This window comes from Cnephaeus nilssonii (assembly GCF_951640355.1).
Source record: "Cnephaeus nilssonii genome assembly, chromosome: 1".
NCBI lineage: Eukaryota > Metazoa > Chordata > Mammalia > Chiroptera > Vespertilionidae > Cnephaeus > Cnephaeus nilssonii.
In genome coordinates, this window is record NC_137072.1 from 26,870,995 (window position 1) to 26,883,560 (window position 12,566).

Genomic DNA, 12,566 nt, shown 5'->3' on the forward strand with positions numbered 1-12,566 from the left:
CACTTAGCATAATATCCTCAAGGTCCACACATATTGTTTCAAATATCAGGATTTCTTTTATTCTCATGGATGAATAGTATTCCATTATCATAATAATAAAAGGCTAATATGCAAATGGTCATCACACCATGACACCATAAGGACCGAACAGCAGGAGGCTGCGTGTGAGGCAGGCAGGGGGGGGGGGGAGGGCGGAGACTTGCAGCGTCAGTGGGTAGGGACTTGCGCCAGCCTGGGATGTGAGGCTGCCTTCCCGCCCAGTGCCGGGCCGGGGGATGTGAATGGCAATATTAAAATATTTCCTCTAATTAATTCCCTTTAATGTGCATGAATTTCATGCACTGGGCCACTAGTATATATATATATATATATATATATATATATATATATATATAAAACAACTTTTTCATCTATTTATCCATTGATGGACACTTGAATTGCTTCCATATCTTAGTTATTGTGAATAGTGCTACAATAACTATGGAGTGCATATATTGCTTCAATAACCTGTTTTCATTTCCTTTAGGATACATACCTAGAAGTGGGTTCACTGTGTTCATAGTAGTTCTATTTTTAATTTTTGGAGGAAATGCTATACTGCCTTTCAGAGTTGATGGACTAGTTCACAATCCCACCAAAGTGCACAAGGGACCTTTTTTCTTCATACCTTATCTTTTGTTATCTCTTGTCTTCTTGATGATAGCTGCTCTAACAGGTATGAGGTATCTCATAGTGCTTTTAATTTTCATGTCCCTGATAACTAGTGATGTTGACTACCTTTCCATGTATCTTTTGGTCATTTGGATATCTTCCTTCAAAAACTGTATGTTCAGTTCCTCTGCATATTCTTAAATCAGATTGTTTATTTTTCTGTTATTAAATTGTATAAATTTTTAAAAATAAATTTTGGATATTAACCCCTGATTCAATATATGGTTTGAAAATATTTTCTCCCATTTTGTAGATTGCCTTTTAATTTTGTTGACTATTTAGTTTGAGTAGAACCTTTTGTTTGATGTAGTCCTACTTGTTAATTTTTTTTTTATTGTGTTTGCCTTTGGTGTCATAAAAAACATAATTGCCAAGATTAGTGTTGAGGAGATTCTTACCAAGTTTTCATCTCAGAGTTTTATGGTATTGGGTCTTATATTTTTATCTTTGACCCACTTGCAGTTAAATTTTATGTGTGGTATAAGGGTCCAATTTTTTCTCCTATGTGTGATTATCCAGTGTGCCCCTCATAATTTAAAAATAAAAAGATTCTTTTTCCCTATTGGATGTTCTTGGCTCCCTTACTATTTGTCAATATATGTAGGGGTTTATTTATGTGTTCTCTGTTCTATTCCATTTGTCTATGTATCTATATTAATGTCAAAACCATAGTTTTAATTACGGTAGCATTATAGTATAGTTTGAAATCAAGACTTGTGATGCCTCAATTTTGTTCTTCTCAGGATTGTTTTGACTATTCTGGGTCTTTTGTGGTTCCATACAAATTATAGGGTAGTTTTTTCTATATTGAAAAAATGCCAAAAATGGAATTTTTATAGGGATTACATTGAATCTATAGTCAGCTTTGGGTAGTATATACATTATAACAATATTAGCTATTTCAGTCCATGAACATGGGATGTCCTTCCATTTGTTTGTCTTCTTTGATTTCATTCAATGATGTCTTAACTCTCCATTGTACAGATCTTTTACTTTCTTAATAAAATGTATTCTTAAGTATTTTATTGTTTTTTTACTATTGTGAATGAGTTATTTTTATTTGTGTTTGAGTGTATAGAAATGCAAATAATTTCTGTGTATTGATTTTATTTTCTGAAACTTCATTGAATTCATGGATTGGATCCAACAGTTTTAAATAATGTTTGGGGGGTTTTCAATATAAAAAATCATATAATCTACAAAGAACCACAAATTTAATTTTTTTTTAAATGTGGATGCCTTTTACTTCTTTTCTTGCCTAATTGTTCTAGCTAGGGCTTTCAGTACTATGTTGAGTAAAAGTGGTCTTATAGTACTCTTGTCTTATTCCTGACCTTGAAATCTTTCTATTTTTCTCCATTGAATATCATGTTACCTGTGCATTTGTCATTTATTTCTTTAATTATGTGGAGGTGTTTTCTATACCCACTCTGTAGAAGGATTTTATCATGAAAAGATGTATTCATTCAAATGATTTTTTGCATCTATTGAGATGATCATATAATTTTTATCTTTTCTTCTATTATATGTCTATCACATTTATTGATTTGCATACATTGAAACATCTCTGCATCCCAGTGATATATCCCACTGGGTCATAATATATAATCCTTTAATGAGTTATTGAATTTTGTTTGCTAATATTTTATTGAGAAGTTTTTGCATCTATATTCATCAGGGATAGTGGTCTTTAGTTTTCTAGCAGTTACCTCTCATTTTCTCTTCCACTAGTTTCTGACAGCATCTAACATACTTACTCTATGGGTTTACCATTTCTGTACATATATAAAATGCATCATACAGGTGGAGCTTTTTGGTCTGGCTTCTTTCAGTTATCATGTTTTCAAGGTTCATCCCTGTTGTAACATGTATCAGTATGACATTCTTTTTTTATGGATGAATAACATTCTGTTTGTGGATATACCACACAATGTTTTCATTCATTAATTCATGGGCATTTGGGTGTTTTCACTTTTGCACTATTATGAGTAACTAGAGGCCAAGTGCATGAAATTTGTGTACTTGGCGGGAGGGGGGGGGCGGGGAGGTCCCTCAGCCTGGCCTGCTCCCTCTTGCAGTCCGGGAGCCGTCAGTTGGACCTCCTTAGCGCTGCCACCAAGGCAGGAGAGGCTCCTGCCACCACTGCTGAGCTCGCCAGCCGTGAGCCCAGCTTCTGGCTGAGCGGCGTTCCCCCTGTGGGAGCCCACTGACCACCAGAGGGCAGCTCCTGCATTGAGCGTCTGCCCCCTGGTGGTCAGTGGACATCATAGTGACTGGTTGTTCCACTGTTCAGTCAATTTGCATATTAGCCTTTTATTATATAGGATGTTGCTATGTATAAGTTTTTCTGTGGCCATTTTTTCTCATTTCTCTTGAGTATATACCTATAATTGTAATTGCTGGGTCATATGATAACTCTATCTTAAATATTTTGAGGAATCACATGTTTTACAAAGCATCTGTACCATTTTATATTCCCAACAGCAAAGTATGAAAGTATAATTTCTACAAATTCTTGGCTACACTTGTTAGTATTTGTCTTTTTTATTATAGCCATCATAGTGAATATGAAATGGTATCTCATTGTGATTTTGATTTTCATTTTCCAATGATTAATGATGTTGAGCATCTATTTATATGCTCATCACCATTTTATACCATCTCTGAAGAAATGTCTATTCAAATTATTTGCCAATTTTTTATTGAATTGTCTTTTATTATTGAGTTTTAAGACAAGCCCTTATTAGATATATGGTTTGCAATTATTTCATCCAATATCATGAGTTGTCTCTTCATTTTCTTGATAGTGTCCTTTGAAATAAGAAAGGTTTTAGTTTTGTTGGAATCCAATTTCTTTGGCTACTTGTACTTTAGGTATCATTTCTAAGAGACCATTGGGCTGCTTCATTTGCCAATTATGTATTTTTAATTGGGATATTTATTACTTTTTCTACGGGCAGCAATGAAAGTCACTAGAAACTATAAATGATCCATTTTAAATGATCTGCTGTATAAAGTCATACTTTTTCAAATAATTGGTGTAGAAAATAAAATTCAGTTTGAAAATCCTCAAAATATGTTTTAGTTTCTTTTTTATATTTGACCCTTTGGAATTACTCTTACATCTGTGCAAACTTTGGTATGCATTTAATAGCATGATGGTTGTATTTTTTATAGAATTCCTAGATATTTTTAGGCAAGAGGGATTGATTATCAGAATATCTAGTGCACCTTATTTTCACAAATGGTCATTATAGTTTCTACTATCATGATGTATGGAGTCAGTAAAGAACACATTCACCAAAGAACACTTTCTTGGGCACTGAAGAGACCTAAATTCAAATTCTGTTTCTATCACTTCATAACTATATGACTTTAAGCATGTTCTTTAGTCTCTCAGCCTGAATATTTCATGTTAAAGTGAAGCTAATAATAGTAATACCAATTCATATAGTTGTTTTTAGGTTAAAACAGGATAACACGTGTGGTTGGAACATTCTAAAAACTTACTAAATGTTGTAAGCTAGATCATTATTAATAAGGAAGTTCTTTACAAAGTGTGTTTAGAAAGTACATGTCTCAATTATTTAGCCATTTCTTTTTTTTTAGTAAGAGTAGAATAATTTTACAATGCTACCTTTTCTTTAATGGGAATTTATTAAGTGCTACTATATTTATTAACTTCTTTAACAAAGTAGGACACTGAGGCTGAGGGAGACATAATAGGCTGATGAAGTTTACAAAATTACTTACTGAAGTAATATAACTCAGATTTAAACCCACCGTATTTGACTTTGATATACATATTCATTTTTACTAACTCCAGAACCTCTTAAACCTATTTTCTCATTGTATGTAATTATCCTTTAGTAACTTTATTCTCCACAAGTCTGATTCCATTATGTGTGATGATTTTCTCTCTTGATTGGTTCAATACTGTAGTCACTAACAATAAGAAACTATTTAAATTCAAATGAATTAAAATTGAATGACATTAAAAATTGAAAATTGAATTGCACTAGCCTCATTACAGATGCTTCCTTCTAGCCATATGTGTCCAGTGGCTATTCTACTGAATAACATGGATATAGAACAGTTTCAACATGGCAGAAAGTTCCAGTGGACTACTCTAGATTTTTTTCATTGAGGAAACTATATAATGGACAGTATCACAGCATTTACTTGCTTGATCATTGCCTATCAAAATCATATCAGACATTTTTGCCCACTGCAGCTGCACATAACCACATCAACAATTGAAGGCTGGGGAAGGACCCCAATTTGGTTGGCATTTGTACATTCATTGCCCTATGCTTTGGGTGAGTGAATGAGGTGCTGTTTTCTATCCTAAGCTGGGGCTTGGCAACCATCCCCTTATGGGGCATGCACCAACATTTCAAATCACAATGACTCACTGTTTAAAAATAAGCTCAAGCACAGCTCAAGGAAACATATATAAAAATTATATTCTCCTAAGTATTAGCCTAGATAAACATCTATTTTTATTAGACAAATTCTGGCATTTGTGAAAATTTACTGAATGTTGTATACTATAAATATTTTGTAGATAAAGAAGGAAGAATTTTACACCAATAAGCATTGATTTCGCTTTTAAAGAAAGAAAACAAAAAATGATTAACAGGGCATGGCACTATTAATAAAAGCTCTAATACTTAAGTATCTATCAGGTGAGGTTCATAACACCTTAACTTACTGTTTTTGACACCATCATTCCTGGCAAAAAAAAAAAAAAAATTGGAATAAAATATAGTAAATGTGTTACAATTGCCAGTTACAAAGGTAAGGATGGCTTAGACTTCTCTGACTCTTTAATCAATTCTTCTTCAAGCTTTGGTACATTTCTATTTTAGTGGACCTCATGGCCAGGATGTTCTTGATTTTAAGATGACATTTTAGGTAATAACTGAAGAGACAGGGGATGAGAGCTTCTGTCCTTTTGGGATCTCAGAAGCCAAACTCTAATGTGACATTATTCCAATTTTACTGAATCTGAGCAATACAATTTCATTTCTCAGCAAGAAGAATACAATTTCATAAATTGGTACTTAATGATAAGCATTGGCACCCATGCTTCCAAAGCACAACATCTATTTCCATAATTTTAACACCTGGTGAAATATCATTTTTTTTAAATGGAAGGTGATAAGAGGCAGCAGAAAATGGGTGTATTAGACATAAAGAAATGGTTTGTAATGAGTAGGCGGTTTGAGGACAGTGATGGGTCTGTCTTATCATCTTATCCTTTGCTACCTGCACAGGAGCAGACAAATACTGGTCACTCAATAATCATTGATTCATGTGGTCAAGACAAAAGAAAGGAATCTTAAATCTTACCTTAAGACATACAGCCTTTCTAACCATGACTAAGGAGAAAATAAGATAAACTGCTACTTAATTAATTAAGTTTATCTAAATAGATGCTGCCACAGCAGATGGGTAGTGGCTCTTATGAAACATAAAAAAAGAAAGCCAAAGCTTAGGAAATGTCAAACTGATATATCAACAACATGAATGTGGGGGGGGGGGGGGCGGGGGGGGGAGTTAGAGGAGGGGAAATTATCACTCTAGAAAAAATTATCCAGTGTGGATGGTACAGATAACCTCTGACCAGAAATACCCTCAGAGAAGCATGGGTAATTCATGAAGGATGCAGTTCTTTTATAGAAATATTTCATAACAATAAATACACAATTTCTCTCCTTTACTTATTTATTTAGTCCCCTAATTCATGTTTGGTTTTCCTATGTTAACCTACTCATCTAGGTCATATACTCTAAATACATAGCTATTCTGACATCTACATTTCTAATGATTATTTTATGTCAGCTTTTTTTCTCATATATTAATCTTTCCTGTCTTGGATTAATGTGACTCAGTTCTCCCAAAAGTGCTCATTTCCTAAGGAATTAATAATAGAAAACTGTAGGCCTGGAAAAGTTTGGGGACCCTGGGTCCATGGTGACCCCTAAGGTGCCAAAATTTGATGAGACTCACAGAAACAACTACTTTTCAAAAAATAAATCAATCTTCTTCTATAACTGTACCATGACTGATGTAAAAAAAAAAAAAATCAACTCTTGTTTTTTGGTCTGACATGTAAACAGCATGAAAGTCATTCCTCCAGTCCTCACAAGGAAAAGGCTGAACAAATGGAAAATTAATAACGTTTATTAGATCTCTGAGAGAATTGAGGTCACAGGGCAAAATGCTGCCCTGGACCCTGGAGAGATGGGTGAATACTGAGAATCACAGCTTGGGAGCAGAAACTGCCAGGAGCCAGGGACTGGTAGGAAAACATAAACAGTAGTTAATTAATTGCTGGAGATTGAGTGTGGAATAGCTTGAGAGATGAAAATGCCTGGAATCTCAGCCTGAAATGGCCCCACACTTTACCTCTGGGAGCCCCAGTAAGATCTTGGTAAAGAGGAGAGAAAAAGTCCTTCATTTTTCCATGAGGGAGAGGAAACGTAACCATTATGCAATACACCTATCATTCTGCTCTCCTATAAAAAGGCCTGCCCTCATAGAAAAATATTTTAGCAGAGCCTAACTAACATCAGTTTTATCAAAACTTAACTGATATGGGGGATGGAAAATACCCTACTGCAGTCCCCTCTAGGCCTCCTGTGTGACCTAAATTGTGGTTGCGGTAGTTGAGAAACGCTTGCAAAGATCACAGCCCAGAGGCACAGGCCCATTAAAAGTCTGAGACCTAGAAGTGGGATGAGTGGGGGCGTTGGGGGGGGGGGGTTAATGGGTGATGAGGACGCATATGTAATACCTTAATCAATAAAGAAATTATTTAAAAAGGTCTGAGATCTAATTGTAAGCTTATGGAGTGCTTTCCTCCTCCCACACTTTACCACCAGATCAACAGGGCTGTTGTATTGTAACAGGGGATGACAACAAAAAGAACTTCGAGCTTCCCTTTCCATTTAAGGAGTCTACAGGGGAAACCAAAGACAATAGGAGAGACAAAAATAGGACACTAAAGAAAATTGCAGTCTCTGACACCTGCAACTGGTGCAAGCAGTAAACACAGTTTAACTCCTGACCAGAGAAACAAAACTGAAAAGCAGAGGAAGAAAATGAAAAAGTGGAACAGAATGTTCAAGAAGTATGGGACAATTAGAAAAGGAGACTACCAGAAGAAGTAAAAAAAAAGAAAGAAATCCATAACAACTATTCGAAATAATAATGATCATAATCTCCCAAAATTGATTACCGACATCACCAAACCATATAGGAAGCTCAGAAATCACCAGGTAGGAAAGCCCATCTCCACCTAGGCATATCATACCCAAACTACAAATAAGTAAAGTCAAAGAGAAAATCTAAATCTTAAATTAAGCCGGGGGTGGGGAGGACCTTAACTATAGAGGCATAAGGATAACAATCACATCAGACTTTTCTTCAGAAACCTAGCAAGTAAAAAATAATGGCATGAATATCAAATTGTTGAAAAAAAAATCTACTAGCCTGGAATTCTATATCTGGATGGGGTAAGATACACACCATGTTAACACTAAGAAAAGTGGAGTAGCTGTATTAACTTCAGACAAAGCATCTTCAGAGCAAGAAAAATGATCAGAAATAAAGAGGGGCATTACATAATGATAAAATAATCAATTCTTCAGGAAGACATAACAATCCTAAGTGTGTCTGTGCCTAACAACAAAGAATTAAAATAAATGAGGCAAAAATTTATAGAATTGAAAGGAAAATAGACAAATACACTATCATAGTTAAGATTTAAATGTCCTGCTATCAGTAATTAACAAATCCAGAAGGCAATCAGTGAGGACACAGTTAAATTGAATGGCACCATCAGTCAATTGTATCCAACTGATATTTAAATATTACTTTATTTAAAAAGAACAGAATACACATTCTTCACAAGCTTAGTTGGACATTCAACAAGTAAGATCACATTTTGGGTTATAAAGCACATCTTAACAAAAGTGAAAGAATAGAAAGCACACAAAGTATACTCTCAGACCACAATGGAATTATACTAGAAGTCAATAATAGAAACATAGTTGGAAAATCCCCAAATATTTGGAGATTAAACAACACACTCCTAAATGACACATGAATCAAAGAATTCTCAAATTAAAATATATTTTCAATTAAATGAAATAAAAGTACAATTTATCAAAATTTGCAAGATGCAGCAAAGCAGTGCTTAGGATAATGCATAACATGAAAAGGATATAATAGAAAAGAAGAAATAACTAAACTCAAGAAGCTAGGTTTCCATTTTAAAGCTAGGAAAAAAAATGATCAAATTAAATCCAATGTAAGCAGAAGGAAAAAAGTATACAAATCAATGAAATTAAAAACAGGAAATTAACAGAGAAAATCAGTGAAACCAAAATCTGGTTCTTTGAAAAGTTCAGTAAACTTGATCAACCCCTAACCAAGGTAATCAATAATAATAATAAAAAATAGTGAAAACACAAATTACTAAAATAGAAAGTGAAAGAGGGGCTATCACTACTGAGTCCTTGGACATTAAAAGAATAAAAAAATGAACAACTTCTTGCTCATGACTTAGATGAACCAATTGCTTAGGTCAGTAGAACAGAATAGAGACCCCAGCAATACACCCAAGCAAAAATATCAACTGATCTTTCACAAAGGAGCAAAGGCAATTTAGTGGGAAAATAATAGTCTTTTCAACAAATGGTGCTGTAACAACTGAACGTTCACATGCAAAAAATGAATCTACACACAGACCTTACATATTCCACAAAAATTAACTCAAAAAATCAATCATATCTAAATTTAAAATGCAAAACTATAAAACTCCTAGAAGATAAGGAAAATCTATATAACCTTGTCAATGAGTTTTTAGATAAATGTCCAAAGCATGATCCATGAAAGGAAAAATTGCTGTTGTACATCATTAAAATGATAAACGGCTCTGTGAAAAACACTGTTAAGAGAATGAAAGACAAGTCACAGATTGGGACACAATATTTTCAAAACACATACTTGTTTTTTGTTGTTGTTGTTAATGCTCACCTAAGGACAATTTGTCCATTGATTTTTAGAGAGTGGAAGGAAGGCGGGGAGAGAGAGAGAAAGAGAAACATCAATGTGAGAGAGACACAGAGACTGGTTGCCTCCCACACGCACCCCAACTGGGGGCAAGGAATCAAACCTGCCACCCAGGTCTGAGCACTTGACTTGGAATCGATCCCATGACCCTTCGATACGTTGATGCTCCACCACTGAATCACACCGGCCAGGGTGCAAAACAGGTACCTGCTAAAAGACTGTTTTCCAGAATATACAAAGAACTCTTAGAACTCAACAATAAGAAAACGAACCAACCACCCAGTTAAAAAAAAAAAAAAAGTAACAACGGGCAAAAGACTAGAACAGACACTTCATGAAAGAAGATGTACAGATGGCAAGTCAGCATATGAAAATATGCTTCATATCACATGTCGTTAGGGAAATAAAAATCTAAACAACTGTGGATACCACTCTACTCATTAGAATGGCTAAAATGCAAATGACTACACCACCAAATGCTGGCAAGGATGTGGAGCCCCAAGACACTCATTCATTTCTGGTGGGGATGTAAAATGGTACAGCCACTTCGGAAGACAGTTGGAAGTTTCGTACAAATATAAACAGCCTTACCATATGATTCAGCAATCACATTCACTGAAATGAGCTGAAAACTTATCTTGTCACCAAAAATCTGCATGAAAATATTTATAGCAGCTTTATTTATGACCAAAAATAGCCTTAAGCAAAAGTGTCTTTCAACCGGTGAGTGGATAAGCAAACTGGGATACATCCATATGATGAAATATTATTCAGCAATAAAAATAAGTGAGCTAGTAAGACACAAAAATACATGGAAGAAATTTAAATGCATAATGCTCAGTGAAAGAAGTTGGTCTAAAAAGGCTTCATAGATCAAATATATGACATTCTGGAAAATGCAAAACTAAAGTAAAAAAGGTCAGTGGTTGGCAGGCTTTCAGAGAGAGGGAGTATGGATGAGTCATGGAGCACAGGGCGTTTTTAGGGCAGTGAAACTATTCTGTATGATACCATAATAATGGCTACATGATATTATTAATTTCTCAAAACCCATAGGCCTGTACAACACAAAGAGTGAACTATAATTTAAACTATAGCCTTTGGTTAATAATAATATATCAAACTTGGTTTATCAATTGTAACATGTACACTAATGTAAAGTACTAATTAAAAGTGAAACAGTGCCTGTAAGTGAGGTAGATGAGCCAAGTATATATATGAAATTGTGGTGTTTTCTGTGCAATTTTTCTCTTACACTAAAGGTGCTCTAAACAGTCTATTAATGAAAGAAAATCTGTCCCACAATGAATAGAACAAGTTGAGTTGTTTTAATGGTGTAACTTTGAAATTTGATTTACAATAACCAATTACTAACATTCAATGTTACTAATGTTAGTTAGTTGTCATTCTGACATACTAGTCATTTGAAATACTAGTAACAACAGCCCCCAAAGCTGTCTGTCTTACAACAAAAATGAGAGTTAGAAATAAGAATCTGGCTCAAATATTACTTCCTGCATCACCCCACCCTTAAGGCTATCTGCCAATAACTATTTGGATTTTAAAGAATTTTCATCATTTCATTTTGTAAAAAGTTTTTGAACTTAGACATCATTATTATGCATTCTGTGATTTGGTAGTATCACTGACAAAGTTAGAAGAAAATCTATTATTAATCTGTAAGGAAGTGCTACTGTGCCAGCAACAATGTACTATCTTGCTTGTACACCCCAAATTCAATCTGTTCAGTTCTCAAAATAGTAAAAATATTCACACAGCTGTCAGCATAAACAAAACTGTGCTCTCTGCATTAAACAGTGTTTGCAAAAACTAAAACAAAGCATGGCTGAGTCTGTCTCTACACAGGTTAAAGAGTTAAAGAGTTATCATTTGTATAAGAATAAGCAGATTACAAATATTTGAAAACTTGAAATCCTATCTAATAAAGAGGGAATATGCTAATTGACCATTATGCCATCACAAAGAGGGCAGCACCCACAGCCAATAAGGAGGGAGTATGCTAATTGACTGCCATGCCCTCAAAGATGGCGGCACCCACAGCCACAAGATGGTGGCACCCAGTCCCCTCAGCACCCCCAGCCACCCAGGGCCAGCATGAGGGACGACCAAATGACTGAACAAGCAGGCTGCATGGGGCAACCAGGCCAGCAGGGGGGTTAGTGAGGGACAACCAAACCACTGAACAAGCAGACTGCGTGGGGCAACCAGGCCGGTGGGGAGTGGGGGGGCAGTTGGGGGCAACCAGGCTGGTGGGGGGGCACTGAGGGGTGACTGGGCCAGCGGGGCGGTGGGCAGTTAGGGGTGACCAGGCTGGCAGAGGGGTGTAGTTGGGGGTGACCAGGCTGGTCGGGTGGGGGAAGTTAGGAGTGACAAGGGAGGCAGGCAGGTGAGCAATTAGGAGCTCTCAGTCCAGGTTTGTAAGAGGAATGTCCGACCGGCAGTCTAGACCGGCAGTCAGACATCCCCCAAGGGGTCCCGGATTGGAGAGGGTGCAGACTGGGCTGAGGGGACCACCCCCCCATGCACGAATTTCATGCACTGGGTCTCTAGTAAAAATATATAGCTATATTTCCTATACTGTGCTTGACATATCCATGACTATTCTGTACCTGCTAATTTGTAATTTTTAAAAGAATTCTTATTTGGCATAGGGAACATAGTCAATAATATTATAATAACTATGTATGGTGCTAAATGGTACAATATTTATTGGGATGATCACTTTGTAAGTTATATAAATGTCCAATCAC